General features: G+C 44.3%; 1 protein-coding gene across 2 annotated transcripts in view; it reads left to right on the top strand.

Annotated features, from left to right (window-relative positions):
- The first annotated feature begins 1,367 nt into the window (after positions 1-1,367).
- CORO1C (coronin 1C) overlaps positions 1,368-17,761 on the top strand; it is a 72,950-nt gene continuing 56,556 nt past the window's right edge. The window contains exon 1 of one of the 2 annotated variants that reach the window (XM_057745181.1): positions 1,368-1,511. The gene's annotated coding sequence lies outside the window, so the exon portion shown is untranslated. Of the gene's footprint in view, positions 1,512-1,842; positions 1,862-17,761 lie in introns of those variants that run through there. The other variant, XM_057745184.1, reaches the window with a different exon arrangement.

Genomic DNA, 17,761 nt, shown 5'->3' with positions numbered 1-17,761 from the left:
CCGTGTTTTTTTTCTATTGTCATGCTGCCAGAGTGGCATTTTAATGTTTAGTGTAATGACTGATAGAGGCTTATGCCAAGTCAGGCACCCTGCTAAGTGTATTACTAACCGGGAGCCCTTGGAACCCTTCCCAAGGTGCATCTGCTATTACCCCTATTTTACTGAGAAAGAAACTGAGGCTTAGAGAGGAGACATACTTTGCCGTGATAGCTGTTCTGGTTCAGGTGGACCCTGATTTACATAACACACATTTCTGTGGCTGATGCTTAACTTGAAAAATTTCCCCGCTGAATTGCAAAAATGCTTTGCTTTGGGAAGTAAATATCCTACCCCATCAGCAGGTCTGCTTTGTTAATTCAGTTCATCAGGCCCAGTTTCCCCAAATCTTGGCATTTCAGAGCTTGGTATTTGAGAAAGGAACTCTGGCTATCAAGAGGACAACTTCATGCTACCAATCAGGAAATTCAGGCCCACAGAGATGAAGGGAACTGCCCCAGGACACACAGTCTGAGAGATGGACTCGAATCCTGGTGCTCTGACTTTTAGGCTTGGGCCGCCCAGTGATTAAGTGAGGGACTTTGGCCAGGAAAAGGAAGGGAGGGATGCTGTACCCTTCATTTCCTCACCTGCGAAATTGGGTCAAGATAGGCCCTCCTGTGTAGTGGTGCGGTCCAGCCCAAGGGCCATCACCTTATGCTAGCAAAGTGACAAGGTGTAGTGGAAGGAGGATCCAGAAGTGGTGGTGGGAGGGTATGACGGCAGCAGAGGCGGAGCTTCGGGGGCTAGAGGCGGGGAATCAGGAATTCTGGGCGGGGCTTGGAGTTTTAGATAGGCAGTGGGCGGGACTTGCGATGCTGCGAATAGAGTGGCCAGCCCGTGGGCGGGGCTTCTAGGAATTGGGGCGGGGTTTGTGACGCAGAAGGGCCAGTTCTGAAGGAATGGGAGGGGAGCTGGGCTTAGAAGCCGGGAGGCTGGCGAAGGGTTTGGATGGGGCAGTGGGCGGGGTTCAGGGGAGCTGATGTTCCGGTTTTAAGGGACTCTGGGGGAATTTTTGAGGAGCCGGGGGATGTCGCCCTGCCGAGCCAATCAGATCAGTGGGCGGGGCTCTCAGGTCTCCACTCCTGGTTCTGAGGGGGCAGTGGGCGTGGCCTTCCGGCTGCTCGGAGGACTAGTGGGCGGTGCTTGCGCTTGGGGACCGCCTTCCTCTGAGGCCCACTGCATCCCTCGGCGCGACCAGAGGAGGCGCTAGAGAGAGCGAGGCGTGGAGCGCAGGGTGGGAAGCGGGCTTCACCTCCCGGAAGTGGGCGTGGCGCGCCGCAGCCCGGCGGGCCTGGTTGGGTGCGGCGCGGCGCGGAGGCGGGGCCTGCGTGCGGCGGTGGGGGCGTTGGCGGCTGTCCGCGCCCCTCCCCCGCGCGGCGCTCAGTGCCAGGCGGGAGGCGGTAGTGGTTGGAGGCATCGCGGGGCTTTGCAGCGGGGACTTCGGTAGCGGCGCCTCAGGCACCTCGGCCCTGGTGAGCTGCGCGCGCCCGGCGGGGCCGCTCGGGAGCGAGGCGGGCGGGCGGACGAACCTGTCCTCTCAGCATGTGCGGGCGCCGGCTGACAGGAGCCGGCGGGGCGTGGGGCAGGGCCCGGGTGGAGCGGACAGGGCGGGGTGGGCGCGCGCGGCGCGGAGCCTTGGGCCGGGGGCCCGCCCTGGCCGGCGTGCAGGGGGCAGGGGTCGAGGCTGCTGTGGGAAACTTGGGATCCGGTGGGGAGGGGAGTTGGAGACCGAATCGCTCGGCCTGGGGAGGGGGAACCGGGTCCTTGTGGGGAGGAGGCTGCCCAGGGGAGGCTTGTAGGCGTCTGGGACTCTCCTGGCCGGGTGAGGAGCTGAGGGGGAACCGGGCTGCCCCGGGAAGGGTTTTAGGGGTCAGGGCTCCGCCGAGTTGGGTGGGGTCTCGGGTGGGAAGGGGCTGCTGGAAGCCAGGGCGCCAGGCCTGGGGACTGGGCTTGAGCCGCCCTGAGGAGCGAGTGGGTGGGGGGTGGCCAGGGGCCGGGCTCACGTGCGGCCGGGGGGAGCTGGGCTCAGTGTGGGAGGGGCGAGGGCGGCCGTCTGGCCTGGGGGTTGCCTGCTTTGGGGTGCGAGGCCCGCTCTGGGCCCTGAAGGACTGGGTTGGGGGTCGGGAAGGGCGGGGCGGGGCTGGAGCTGGAGTGATGTGGGTGGGGGCGGCCGGGGAGGCAGATGAGCCCAGCGGTGGGAGCGGAGGGCCGGGACTGGCGGGGGAGGGGCGGGGGGGCGGGTTGGGAAAGGAAGAATGGGGCAGGGACGCTGCCGGGTCGGGGGCCTGGAGCGTCCGCGTGAACTGCGTGGTTCAAGAGATATGCTCTCCTAAGAGCGGAGCAGCTGGCTAGGGGCGCAGTAAGAAGCAGCGAGGTGCAGGTGGGGCTCCGCTGCGCCTAAATGACTGAGGATGAGTTCAGATGCAGAGGCTGGAAATGCAGGAATCGAGCCCTCCCGCCTGTCCACACAGGCGCGCGCACACAGCTCTCCGTCTCTCAGATGATTTGAATGTGTTGGGGGGAAGTGGCAGGCTGCGGGGAGAGCCGAGAAGAAAGGGGCTTCCTCTTGCCGGGAGGCGCTGGCCCCGCCGTCCTTTTTTGGGAGTGTTCAAAGGGTTTTGATCGCTGGAAAAGGAAACGTAGGCTTTGCTGCATCGCGGTTTAGAATCACATCCTATATTTGGCCTTAATGTAGGCTGTCCTTGTTTTGTGGTGTCTGAAGTCCTTGCTCTACATGTTGCAAACGTGGGATTCAGTGTTAGAAGCAAATTGCAAGTCGCTCATCTCCCCCAGGAGAACAAGATACAGAGGCCTTTCTTTTCTATAAGCCATTTAAACAGAATTGAATATAGTACGCGTTTGTAAACTGGTACTGGGTGGCGAATGTATTTACTTTTGGAAATGGTTATCACAAAATATTAGGCCCTCTCACTGCAGCCTTCCCGCCCGGGCTTACGTCCTCAAACAGTACTTGTAGGGCTCGTAGTCACTCTATATAATAGTGCATTTCATTGTCCTTATCTGGCAGAACTCTCTCCTGACACCAGGGCCTGCTAGAATAGACAGAAACATGATTAAGTATAAGCAGTTGCTTTGTACCGTCTGTTCGGTTGTGAAGGCAAATAGATTATCTGTTTCTATGACTTCACTTTCTGCATTCCCTATAAAACTGAAGAAATGGGAAAAATCTGTTTGGATTTGATTCTGTGTATTTCAGAAAACTAATTTAAGGAAACTAATTTTTATTTTTGGCTTGGAGGTACATTTCAGAGTTGCAGTGTTTAGATAGGAAGCCTAATAGTAGATAACTCTTGGGTCTGATAGGTTGCATAAATAAATGGGAGGGGGGGAGTAAAATAAAACTGGGAATTGTGTTGTATATTAGGCCTCAAGGTGCCATCTTTTGTGGTAGATGTTTGTCGTGTGCACTGAGGATTCAACAAAGATTGGTATAAAGGTCGAGTACACACGTTTTTGACAAATCCGGAATGTGCCTTGTCTGTATTTGTTTTTGATTATTTGTGGGAGGTACAGTAAAGCCTGATGGGTTCTGATAGAGGGACCCCATACCAGTGAGAGATCCCTGCACAGAGTATTGACTTTTTCTTGATCATTCGTTACTTTGTGTGCAGATTGTGCTAATCAGAAGTTACCTCTATTACTTTATATATAATTTGGGATTAGATTCAGGGTTGACAGGATTTTTGGTGTGTGTGCTACTTCATTTTTTAAAAAATTGAGGTATGATTGACATATAACATTATGTTAGTTTCAGGTGTACAACATAGTGATTGGATATTTGTGTACTCTGAAATGATCACCACAATAAGCTTAGTTACCATTCGTCACCATACAAAGTTACGGGTTTTTTTCTTTGTGATGAGAACTTTAAGATTTATTCTCTTGGCAGCTTTCAAGTATGCACTAGATTATTATTGACTGTATTCACCGTGTTGTCCGTTACATCCCATGACTTACTCATTTTATAACTGGAAGTTTGTACTTCTTGACTCCCTTCACCCATGACATATAGCACTTTCAAAATACTTGGATTTTTTTGATTTAAGTTTTATGCTCAACACAGCTGTCACTTTTGAGATTCACTCCAGCCGTGCGGAGAGTCACTCAGATGCCTATGAAATGGAATCTTCAAAAGGATAAGTGATCAGTTCTTAGTTATGTTGCTGGGGGTGTGGAAATTCAGTTCTGTATGATGGCAAATTATTTCTTAATACTTGGATTTGTCACAAAAGGTGCATTAGAAACATATTAACCAGGTTGTTTTAGCTTTGACTTTTTTTTCAGAAGTGGAACAATAGTAAATTTGGGTGCCACTTTCAGATGCAGGGTACAAATCCATGTTTGTTTTCCTTTTGATGACTTCCCTGTGTCGTTCTCTTCCTGAATTATGAGAACTCTTTTCTGACACTTGAAAGTCTTTTTAAACTTAAGATGCCTTTTCTCTATTAAAACATGGAAATACTCATGAATATTTCAGTATGACCTAGTACCTAGAATGTTAAGTAATAGAATCTCTCTGGGTTTTCATTGCCCTAGTTCAGATCCTTTAAAATGAGTGAACAAGATTCTACACTCCTTTTGAGAGCTTGTTGCGTATTTCAGTAGCACATAATAGAATCTTTTTTGTTTTATAACCACTTTATTGAGATATAATTCACATACCATACGGTTCACCCATTTAAAGTGTACAATTCAGTGTTTTTTTTAGTATATTCACAGAGTTGTGCAGTCATCACCACAGTTTTAGAACATTTTCATCGGCCCCAAAAGAAACCCCATACCCATTAATGGTCCTGTCCCCCCAGTTCTTCTCCCTCACCTTCCCTAGGCAACCGCTTATCTACTTTTTGCCTCTATGGATTTCCCTTGTTTTGGACATTTCACATAAATGGAATCATACAATATATGGTCTTTCGTGTCTTTTGTTATAATTCAAGGTTTATCTGCGCTGTAGCATGTATAAGTACTTAATTCTTTTTCTTATGGTTGAAAAATATTCCATTGTATGGATATACCACATTTTGTTTATCCATTCATCAGCTGATGGACATTTGGGTCTCTTTTTTTTGGCTATTATGAGTAATGCTGCTGTGAACATTTGTGTCCAAGTTTCTGTGTGGACATATGTGTTCCTTTCTCTTGGAAATTACTAGGCCGTATTGGTTCCTCTGTGTTTAACTGTTGGAGGAACTGCCAGGCTTTTCCAAAGCAGTTGCACCATTTTTCAGTCCCACCAGCAGTGTATAAAGATTTCAGTTTCTCTACATCCTTGATAACGCTTGTTATTCCCTATTTGATGTTAGCTGTCCTAACGGGTGTGACGTGGTGTCTCATTGTGATTTTGATTTTCATTTCCCTGATGGCTAAAGATGTCCAGCATCTTCTCAAGTGATTAGTGGACAGTTGTATATTTTCTTTGGAGAAGTCTCTGTTTAGATGCTTTGCTGGTTTTAAAATTGGCTTATCTTTTTGTTGTTAAGTTATGAGTTATTTATACATTCTAGATACAAGTGTCTTATCAGATATAGAATTTGCGAACATTTTCTGCAATTCTGTGAGTTGTCTTTTCACTTTCTTAATGGTGTACTTAGAAGTAGAAAAGTTTTTAATTTGGTGGAGTTCAATTTATGCATAATGGAGTCAGAACTGATAATGAGTTAGAAATTATTTAGACCTTAAATCATATCCTCATCAGTATTTTGGTTATATAAATTAAAATCCAAACGTGGAAGGATAGGGAAAGGTTTGAATTAGTTCTCTAGTTCTCGATCAAAAAAGGTTCATCAGGGAACATGCCATTCCCTCTTCAAGTCGTCTCGTGGTCTCCCACCCCATTGTCTGTGGTTCAGGTTAAGACTTAATGTGGTTGTGGATGAGGGGGCTCTGATTTCAGCCTCCCTCAGCTCTCACTGCTCCCCTTTCTGTGTTTTCATCTCCATCGCCACTCCCTGAACTGTCCAGCCTTCAGATCTTCTTGTGATGTGCTTACTACTCGGCTCCCTTTCCACCTGATGAATCCCTCTTGTCCTTTGGGGTCCTCCGTGAAACCTTCCTCAGTCCTCGCAGGCAGGCATTGTCCCTGCCCTCATGCGCTGGACATTTATCACTCCCATCTGCTACAAGGAACAGGATCTGAACTTGAGCTCACTATCTGAAAGGCGCCCCCATACAAGGCAGAATGTGAGAGAGAAATTCACACAGAAGGCAGACTGAGATTCTCTTGCTCACAGGGTGGTCTCTAGTCCCTGCTGGATATTTGCTGAATGAAGGGTTATTTTTATTGAAGTTACCTGGAAAGATCCTGAAGTCAGTGTGTTTCTCTGGTTATTATTTACACCTCTGTTGCTTATGTTAAAATAACGTGAAGTACGGGGTAATTCCCCTCTGCCCTTCTGGCATCCGAGTCCAGCTCTTACTAAAAAATTGCTCAGATGTAAACTGAGTGTTTGAAACATTTTCCTTAGGGCAGAATATTCTTGTCCAGGTTCTTTCCCTCTAATAAATAGTGATGATTGGCACACAGCCTTCTCAGCAGGGCAGATGGCCAGGGAACACATTTGGTTTGGTATGATTTAGCCACACCAAATGAAGCAGGCCTGCCCTGATGGTGTTGAGTCAGTCAGTGCTGGAGCTGCCCCTCTGCAAGCCTGATGGTGGGTGTGAATCGGGTTTTAAAGGTGCATACTTCCTTCCTTTTCGTTCTTTTGTTTATGCTCTTGCTTCTCTCAGAGCATCTGATTAATACTTTAATTAAAAATACTGCAGTTAGTATCTTCCTGAGAATTAGGGGAAACCAATTGGCCATTTGGGGTATGTTTTCTTTGTGTGTGTGTGTGTTCACTGAAGTGATTGGATTGTGGCAAGGTGATAAAGAAAAGAAAAATTTGAAATTTGTTGTCTCCTTAGGCTCAATGAGCTGTCTGTACGTACATATTTTCTTGCTCAAGGAGTTTTGTCTTTAGAGAAATTGAGGCAAAGAAGGGTGCAGACCTTCAGAACCAGACTGGGTTTCACTCTCTGCTCCCTCTTTTTTTATTTTTAAGTAGTTAATTAGTTAATTTATTGGCTGCATTGGGTCTTTATTGCTGTGCGTGGACTTTCTCTAGTTGTGGCGAGCAGGGGCTACTCTTTGTGGTGGTATGTGGGCTTCTCATTGCGGTGGTTTCTCTTGTTGTGGAGCATGGGCTCTAGGTGCGTGGGCTTCAGTAATTGTGGCACGTGGGCTCAGTAGTTGTGGTGCACGGGCTTAGTTGCTCCGCAGCATGTGGGATCTTCCCAGACCAGGGATCGAACCTGTGTCCCCTGCATTGGCAGGTGGATTCTTAACCACGGCTCCACCAGGGAAGTCCCTCTGCTCCCTTTTTTTAATAGCTGTGATTTTGCCAATTACTCTGCCTCCCTGAGCCTCAGTTTCCTCTTCTGTAATGTGGAGATGCTAGTGGTACCCTGCTGGATTTTGAGCAGACACTGAATAAATTTGTGTTCCCTCTGTCTTCACTCTTAAATGTCTGTTAATGAATGGAACTGGGGAGAATCGAATAGGGTAAGTTTAACACATTTTATTTCTGTTGTTAAACTATTAGTGTATGGATTCCCATTCTTACCTGAGCATTTTAGACTTCAAATTAAAGTCTAAAATGGAGAGGGAAAAAGTGCATAATTTTGGGACAGGAAGGTAGTGTTAAAAATGAGGCAGTTTTGGGCAGTCTATCTGAATTGGAAATGTCTGTTCAGACAAGCTTCTCTTATTCAGGCCTTATGCTTGTATTCAGTCAGTCTGTCTGTCTGTCTATTTTAAGGAAAAAGTTTTAGTTCCTGGCAAAAGATGGATCTTTTTAGGGTTTGGAAGGAGATGGCACTGCAGTGTGTGAGATGCTCATGGGATTGAGTATGATGTGAATGGCAGCATTGTGATAAAGTGTAACATCCTGTGTGGGAAAAGAGCCTCCGTAGTCTCATGGGATGTTAAATTAGGCCTGTCATTTGGATCTTACATTAATGACAAAAATCTTCCCTCCTGTTTGCCGTAGTCAAGAGAAATCAAATTAATGCAAAGGTTGGCGTAAGAGAAACTGTATTGTAAATGGGAGTAGGAAGACTTGTGTTTTGTATGACTGAAGGTGGGAATTTCACAGTTCATATTTTCCCCACTTTGGTTATGCAGTTATTTACAGTAAAAAAAATTATGAATAATGGATCATACTTTTAGCCTGAATATCTCACCACCTTTTGAAGAATATATCATTTTAGGGGGTTTGGGAGATTATGTCTCAGGCCCAGAGGAGCTCATTCTTGATGCCCATGAGGATCTGCTATAGACCTTTGTCAGTCTAGCTGCCTGGGCTCCAGCTCCCTGGTGACTCTGAATCACAGCCTGAGCGGAAAGTACCTCGCTGGCTTGTTCCTCATCTGACAGGGGAGGGTACTATGGTCACAGGCGCTTGAGAGACTTGCCCAAGATCAGAAACCTGACTATCCCTCCACTCCACCCCACCTCCTTCTACGGGTAGTGTGAATTCATTTTTGTAGTTGGTGGTGTGGATTTATACGATAATGTTGATTTTTTTTTTTTTAAAACAGTGTGAACCCGATGTGCTTTCCCTAATTTTTTTAGTCCTTGACACAATGCAACTTAAACTTCCACCACAATGTTTTGCCAGATTTGCAAACTGAGCCTACTTGCTGTTCACCCCTTCAGTTCAGCATCACAGTTGGTAGTTAGTTCCAGTGTTTTTTTTCCCCCTCACAACCTTCTGATCATATGTGTATTAAACTATGAACTTGGTCCAGATTTTCAGGGCTTCTTTTTAGATGCAGTTTGGGAAAACTAGAAAATACATGGAATCTCTTGAATAAGAGATCAAGCCTTTGGTAGACTTGATTTCCTAGCTTTCATGTAAAGTTCCTTGACAGCATTTTATTGATCCCTTTTTGTGTCCTCAAGTCTTGTAATCTGACCATTAGTGTGCAGTCATGGTAAGGATTTATCTTGAGTATTTCAAAGACCAATTAATATCAGCCATTCATATATGAAAAGGCTGCTTTTGACAGGAACAACCTCCAGCCAGTACTAGAACTACAGACATGATGAAAACCCTGCAGGACTGGCAGAAGTCAGCCATTACTTCACAGTGTGGTCATTCTGTCTCCGGGGAACCAAGGCAGCCTGGTAATCGGGTCACGTGGCTGTTTGGTGTAAGAGCCTTTTTTGCCCCCCCCCCCCGCCGTGGACTCGGATGTGTGTACCCACATTCTGATAGTCACTGAGGTCTTCATTCTGGATAAACAAAGCTGTAGTTTTTCAGTTTCATGAACGGCCAAAAACACATGTGGGAAAGGAACTGTTGGGAGAGTGAAGGCTTTGGGGGTGTATTTTCCACTCATGACATTGTCAGAGTTCTTGACAAAATTCACAAGCTCCCCCTCCGTAGGACGAATGTTTACTCACCGTTATTTGCTTACTTCACGTGAAAGATACTTAAATTCCTTTTCATAATGGTCAAGCATTCTTTTCTAGTTAAAGACTAATTCCTTTCATTCTTAGGAACTTAAAGAATTGAGGCTGATTTATTAATATAAGAACTCAAATGCTGCCTGAGTGGTAACTGAGAAACGCATGTAAACTTGAGCTATCATCTCCGTTAGGCAGAAGGATTTATTAGGAGACTAGTCACTTTACAACCTGGATGGTGAATTAATTTTGCGGTTAGTAGTGTCTTTAGCTTAACATTGTCATCCTAGTTTTTCTTGGCAAGCAAGAGAGAGGCCAGAGCCAACAAGTGCTGGCCACAGCTCTTTGGGGTGATATTTAGTAAGATGCATGTTGTCTGTTTTAGAAACAGAGTAACCGTCCCTTAGGCTCTCTCTTTGATGGGAAGCACTGTTGCTTTACAGTGTTACATAGGAAAAGGGAGATTGGAAGTCTATGTATGTATGTATGTATGTATACCCTGACACATCCCTGGTCTTCTTATGCAGTATAGAGCTATCTTGCATCTACTGGGCTAAATTACATTGTCAAGTGGAACAAATGATACATCTTACCTGCAAAGAATAGCTGTGAGTCACGTGGTTCTCTAACCGAGAATGGTTAGAGAGCGCAGATGCAGCTTCTGTTTTGGAGGCAGTGTGTACATTCAGTCCCCAGCCCAGGATTGGGTTGTGTTCCAAAGTCTAACTCAGTTATTTGGAAATGAGAAGGGATTTTTTGGTATAGATTGTGTTATAGTAGTGGTTAAGTTCCCAGCCTAGACTGAAGAAATCTGTTTAATTCACAGCACAGCTTTTTAAACTGTTAATGATGATAGCTGAATTCTGGATCTTGGGAGCTGGGAGTCATGTGAACAAGAAGTAAGGAACCCTGCTTCACGCCCCCAGATGCCTGTCTGTGCAGGCTGCGTGGCATCCAGCAGCATCATGCCACAGCAGCCCTCCAAGTTCATCTTCCTTCTCTCTTTAACTTGAAGCTTCCACTCCCCTGGTTAAGCTGATCCCCTTTCAATAGTAGTCACAAAGCAGATGGTTCAAATTCATTGCTACTAATGTGCTTCTGGATGGCCACAGTTCCTGCTAGACTACCGTTGCTGTTCAGTACTAGAGCGACTCCGGGCTGTATTTGTGTTATCTTATTTCACTCTTTTCTTTTTAACCCTTTTAGAGGTACAATATTAATATTTTTACAAAGAAGATTCCTTATTGATAAACATCATCTTTCTGAAATGTTGGTGTGTAGTCAGTGTAACCAGGTTTCAAGGGGAAAGTTGAGGGAGGGTGCATGAGGTCAGGCAGAGCCCGTATAGAAGGCTCGCCCTGGTTCTGGAATCTGGAAGAAGCCCTGCCTGCTTTAGAAAGGTTCCTCCTGTTACCTCGAAAACAGTGAATCTGCTCAGCTTTTTTCAAAATACTCACGATCCTTTTTTTTCCCTTTTCATTTGGGAACCATGGCTCGAATGGGTCTTACGTTTTAGCAATGACTTGGTTTCTAGGACCTTTCAGAAGTAGATCAGGGCAGGGTCATGGTTGTAAGTTGGGGCAACTTGTGCTGCCAGATCTGTGTGCTGGTCTCTGTCTATATTTCTATCCCTTTATGAACTCCTGCCACAAGGCCCTTTCTTTCCTCAAACAAAGGGAAATAATTGATCTTTCCCTTTTGCTATTGATTGCCTCTTTGAAGGGTTTGGATTGTCTGGTTTTTAAGAATGTCTTATTCAAGCATTTTATGATGCTAAGTGTGATAAGGGTCAGGGACTTGATTTTTCTGGTGCAGTTAGAAGAAGTCTTGTTCACAAAATGTTAATGGCAGGCTTAATGTTTTGATTTACTTTAAAAATGTATAATAGTTTAGAAAATGCATTGCAAGCTTCCTCTAGCCCCGAGGTATGTAATTCTTGATACTGAATTCTCTGGGTGGGGCCTGAGTTCTGTGGGGGTCGAGAGAACAGGGTGATGGAGAGTCAGTGTCACTGGGACACTAGGTGGAGGCCCTGCCTGAAGGTTTGCGAAATAGCACAGGGCTGACTCAGAGCAGGTGTAATTGGGGAAGGGTAGTGTTAGATGGACAACGGAGATGGCCCAGATTGTCCAGGGTCATGAGAACAGAATACACATTTATACAGTGAGTAAAATGTAAGTATACTTTAGATGTGGAGTTATAAAGGCAGACGGAAATGTAATTTGTGGGTGTCATTAATGTTATTGATTTCTGTGTTAATACTGATTACTTTTTGCATTAAATGCACAGAAATTTTAAAATAAATATGTGTGGATAATTGTTTTCCAGTCTGTGAAAGTGAACACTAGTACCACCATATGCCACGTTCCTTGAAGGCAAAGAATGTCTTACATTTTTTGTGCCTCTGTTTCCCAGCACACTGCCTGGCACACAGTAGATGCTCAATAAATGTTAGTGGAATAGTTGAATTTCAGTTTTACATGGTACACTTGTGGTAGTGATTCTTAGTATTCCCATTTTCCTAGAAGATGAAAGGAATAGAGGAAATTTTCTGTAGTGTAGAAGGACTGCTGATTCTAAACATTTGCTTATTAAATTCTTATGATAAGCTAGTCATCATTTTCATTTAAATAAATGCGTTAGCAGATACACACATTTATTTACTGAAACATATTTTATCTGTAAAGCAGATTTTGGAGTTTGGTTATTTAAAACATGAACTCTGATGAAAAAACAGGGTGACATCACATATTGGTACTTTATTCCAAATTTACTAACTTAACTTCTTGAATAAACTGAAGGTACTGGTAGCATGGACTTCTTAGGGCTTTGACTTATGGTTTGGTTAGCAGCTTTGACTTTAGAAATAATCCATGAAAGAATGTCCTTGTGGAAGTGTGCCTTCAGCTGGGGAGTTTTTGTCAAAACGGATATGGAAAGAACCCTAATCTGTATCAAGATGAGAATTTGAAGTTAAGGTAGCCCTCCAGAAAACTGAGTTTCCCTTTCTTGTCTTTCTCCTTTACTCGAGTTTCTTGTGCTTTAATCAACTGGCTGTAGTGTCCGCAGTGGACACTGAGGGGCCCCTAGGCCCAGCCCCAGGGGAATCACAGGGCAGGTCTCAGCTCATTTCAGTGGCTCCTGGATCTCCAGCGATTTAATATGCTTGGATTCATTTCACTTGAGAAATTGACAAGAACCAAGTACTTTAAGATAGGGTGAATTGGGTACCCTTTCAGCTGTTGAATCACTTAGTTCATTCATGCAATATTAAAATTTGAAAACCTGTGGTCTTTGGTTTATATTGTATTAGTAATGTGATCACAGAAAAAGAATCATCTTGTACTTGCATTTTTATGTGTGTTATTTCTGGCCATTTTTATTTTATTTTATTTTATTTTTTTAATTTTTAGTTTTTTTTCATTATAAGATTAATTTATTTGTCAGACGCAATGTAAGATGAAGCAACAGGACAATACATAAGATATTTATATTACCCTAGGATGGAGATGCCGAAAGAATCCTGAAAGCAAACTGAAATGCAAACTAAATAACAATTCCTGTGATGGGAAATGGCTGTGTTTCTGTGGTGGGAGGTGCTCTGAGCCCTGGAAGCCAGGTGTCCCCAGGATGTGATAACTGTTGGAATCTCCATTTGGTTAGTGGTCAGCTACTAGAGCCCCCTCCTGTGGGGACAGCAAAGAAGGTCCTGTGAAATGGTTGTCAAGTCTGAACGTGACCTCCCTTCCTGCCACTTTGGCTCTCTCTGGGGTCACATTGAGCAAGTGATACTGAGCAGGACCCTGTGGGGCTCCTGCGTACAAAAGCCTTCCTGTGTCCCCCATTGCTTTTCTTTTCTTTTTTTTTTTATAAATTTATTTATTTATATTTATTTATTGGCCGTGTTGGGTCTTCGTTGCTGCACATGGGCTTTCTCTAGTTGCGGTGAGCGGGGGCTGCTCTTTGTTGCAGTGCACGGGCGCCTCATTGCTGTGGCTTCTCTTGTTGTGCAGCACGGGCTCTAGGCACATGGGCTTCAGTAGTTGCGACACGTGGGCTCAACAGTTGTGGCTCATGGGCTCCAAAGCACAGGCTCAATAGTTGTGGCACACGGGCTTAGTTGCTCTGCGGCATGTGGGATCTTCCTGGAGCAGGGATTGAACCCGTGTACCCTGCATTGGCAGGTGGATTCTTAACCACTGTGCCACCTAGGAAGCCCTCCCCCATTTCTTGATGATAGAAAATATGCTTCATTCAGCCTCCAAGACTCCCTGAGTTTCAATGAGCAGGTTCAAACAGATTGGCCGTTTTTAGAGGTTACTACAAACTACATACATGTAGTTTGTTTGTTTTAAATGTAGTTTTTAGAAGAGTACTATCAAGGGTGGAAAGCCCCTGATCTTTCTGCTAGCCTCCTACTCAAAATGCTTTAAAAAAAAGGATTATTCCTGCTTTCATTTGAGACTTACTATTATGCAATCCAATTAATTTAACATAAAGGATTAAGGGCTATGATTTTCTTTTCAAATCTTCATCCAGTTTGGAGGGAAATTGGATTTGGGATGGTTAAGGTTACAGTTTTACCAGCTAAGGCTGGTAAAAACTTCTAGTAATAGAGAATTCACTCTCAAAATACTTAGCCCAAATGTTTCCTCCTGAAAGTGAGCCTTGTGTGTTTGTCTCCACTTCCCTGGAGGTATTTTCACTTTATTGGTGAAAGGAGATGTGTGGCATTTTCCCCCTAAAGAACTGAGACCTTTGGACAGTGTTGGACGGTGGTAAAGTATTTATTTGGTAGTAACTACATTTTCCCCAGTGATGTTACATTCTTATAGTTCCTTGTACCCTGTTGTAGACACTGATATTCTGAGTTTTTTCCCCCCTTTAGAAGAGAGGTGAGCTGATAAGGAAATAGTTTGTAATTTTACCAAAAAGGGTCAGGCAAAACGATTTGTCTGAAGGTGTTGTGCAATTTCAAGAGGTACAGGCACACCTCATTTTATTGCACTTCATAGATACTGTTTTTTTTAAAAATAGAAGGTTTGTGACAACCTTGTGTCCAGCAAGTCTGTCAGTGCTGTTTTTTTCCAGCAGCGTTTGCTCACTTCATATCTGTGTGTCACATTTTGGTAATTCTCACAATATCAAAGTTTTTCATTGTTATGCTTGGAATGGTGCTGTGTGACCAGTGATCTTTGGTGTCACTGTTGTAATTGTTTTAGGGCATTGTGAACCACACCCATGTAAGATGGTGAACTTAATCAATAAATGTGTTTTCTCACTGCTCCACTATCTGGTGGTTCCCGTCTCTCTCCCTCTCCTCAAGCCTCCCTATTCCCTGAGACACAACAGTGTTGAAATTAGGCCAGTTAATAACCCTATAGTGGCTTCTAAGTGTTCAAGTGAAAGGAAGAGTCTTATGTCTCTCACTTTAAATCAAAAGCTAGAAATGATTAAGCTTAGTGAGAGAGGCATATCAACAGCTGAGAAAGGCAGACAGTTAGGCTTCTTGGGCCAGTTAGCCAAGTTGTGAATGCCAAGGAAAAGTTCTTGAAGGTCTCCAGTGAACACACGAATGATAAGAAAGCAGAGCAGCCTTATTGCTGATATGGAGAAAGTTTTAGTGGTCTGGAGAGATCAAATCAGCCTCAGCATTCCTTTAAGCCAAAGCCTAATCCAGAGCAAGGCCCTAACTCTTTTCAATTCTGTGAAGGCTGAGAAAGGTGAGGAAGCTGCAGAAGCAAAGTTTGAAGCTGGTAGAGGTTAGTTCATGAGATTTAAGGAAAGAAGCCGTCTCCATAACATCAAAGTGCTAGGTGAAGCAGCAGTGCTGATGTAGAAGCTGGAGCAAGTCATCCAGAAGATCCAGCTCTGGTCACTAACGAAGGTGTTACACTGCACAACAGATTTTCAACATGGATGAAACAGCCTTCTGTTGGAAGAAGATGCCACCTAGGACTTTTATAGCTAGAGAGGAGAAGTCAGTGCCTGGCTTCAGAGCTTCAGTGGACAGGCTAACTCTCTTGTTAGGGGCTAATGCAGCTGGTGACTTATGTTGAAGCCAGTGCTCATTTACCATTCTGAAACTCCTAGGGCCCTTAAGAATTATGCTGAATCTACTCTGCCTGTGCTCTATAAATGGAACAACAAAGCCTGGATGACAGCACATCTGTTTACAACATGGTTTACTCAATATTTTAAGCCCACTGTTGAGACCAACTGCTCAGAAAAAGAGTCATTTCAAAATACTACTGCTTGTTAGCAACACACCTGGTCACTCCAGAGATCTGATGGAAAGGTAGAATGAGGTGAGTGTTGTCCTCATACTTGCTAACACAACTTCCATTCTGCAGCCCGTGGATGAAGGAGTTTCAACTTTCAGGTCTTACTATTTAAGAAATGCATTTTGTAGGGCTGTAGCTGACATAGATGGCGATTCCTCCGATGGATCTTGGCAGAGTCAATTGAAAACCTTCTGGAAAATATTCACCATTCTAGATGTCATTAAAATCATTCATGATTCATGGGAAGAGGAATCATTAACATTAACAGGAGTTTGGAAGCAGTTAATTCCAATCGTTATGGATGACTTCAGTGGAGGAAGTAACTGCAGATGTGATGGAAACAGCAAGAGCACAAGAATTAGAAGTGGAGCCTGAAGCTGGGACTGGATTGTTGCCATCTCGTGATAAAACTTGAACAGATGAGGAGTTGCTTCACATGGATGAACAAAGAAAGTGGTTTCTTCTTCTTTTTAAAAAAATTTAATTAATTTATTGGCTGCATTGGGTCTTTGTTGCTGCTCGCGGGCTTTCTCTAGTTGTGGTGAGCATGGGCTACTGTTTGTTGCTGCGGTGCGTGCATTTCTCGTGGTGGCTTCTTTTGTTGTGGAGCATGGGCTCTAGGTGCTCGGGCTTCAGTAGTTGCAGCACATGGGCTCAGTAGTTTGTGGGTCACGGGCTTAGCTGCTCCCGTGGCATGTGGGATCTTCCCAGACCAGGGATTGAACCCGTGTCCCCTGCTTTGGCAGGCAGATTCTTTTTTTTTTTTTTTTTTTTTTTTAATTTTTATTTTATTTTTTTGATGTGGACCAATTTTAAAGTCTTTATTGAATTTGTTACAATATTGCTTCTGTTTTATGTTTTGGTGTTTTGGCCATGAGGCATGTGGGATCCTAGCTCCCCGACCAGGGGTCTCGAACCTGAACCCCCTGCACTGGAAGGCGAAGTCCTAACCACTGGGCCTCCAGGGAAGTCCCTGCAGGCAGATTCTTAACAACTGTGCCACCAGGGAAGTCCCTGAAAGTGGTTTCTTGAGGTGGACTCTACTCCTGGTGGAGGTGCTGTGAAGATTGTTGAAATGACAACAATGGATTTAGAATATTGCATAAACTTAGTTGGTAAAGCAGCAGCAGGGTTTGAGAGGATTGACCCCAATTTTGAAAAAAGTTCTTATATGGGTAAAATGCAGTCAAAGAGCTTTGCATGCTACAGAGAAATCATTTGTGAAAGGAAGAGTCAATTGATGTGGCACACTTCATTGTTGTCTTATTTTAAGAAATTGCCACAGCCACCCAGCCTTCAACAGCCACCACCCTGATCAGTCAGCCATCAACATCGAGGCAGGACCCCGCCCCCGCCAAAAAAAAGAAAAAAGATTATCACTCACTGAAGGCTCAGTTGATAGTTGGCCTTTTTTTTTTTTTTGGCTTTTTATTGGAGTATAATTGCTTTACACTCTTGTACCAGTTTTTGAGGTACACCGAAGTCAATCAGCTGTATTTATACACATATCCCCATATTCCCTCCCTCCCTAGTTGGTCTTTTTTTACGCAATAGAGGTGGGTACATTTTTTTTAGACATAATGCTATTGCACACTTAACAGACTACAGTATAGTGTAAACAAAGCTTTTATATGCATTGGGAAGCCAAAAAATTCTTGTGACTCACTTTATTTCGAGATTTGCTTTATTGCAGTGGTCTGAAACCGAACCTGCAGTATCTTTGAGCTATGTACGCCTGTATACTTTCTTGTTTCTATAGGATGGGTGAAAATGCTGGAAACATAGCGAGATTTTTATTTTAAACAGTGTTAGTGTCATTTTAAAATAGCCTGTTCTATATGTTTACTTTCAAGCTCTGGGCACCTCTGTGGGCAAACTACCTTAATTTTAAAGCCACGGATCCAGTTATTAATCTGAAAAGGCACAATAAGTCATTTAAATATTTTCCCCATATTTTTGCTATTTT

Source organism: Hippopotamus amphibius, chromosome 8 (genome assembly GCF_030028045.1).
Source record: "Hippopotamus amphibius kiboko isolate mHipAmp2 chromosome 8, mHipAmp2.hap2, whole genome shotgun sequence".
Taxonomy (NCBI): domain Eukaryota; kingdom Metazoa; phylum Chordata; class Mammalia; order Artiodactyla; family Hippopotamidae; genus Hippopotamus; species Hippopotamus amphibius.
This window is presented reverse-complemented; position numbering and strand designations above follow the sequence as displayed.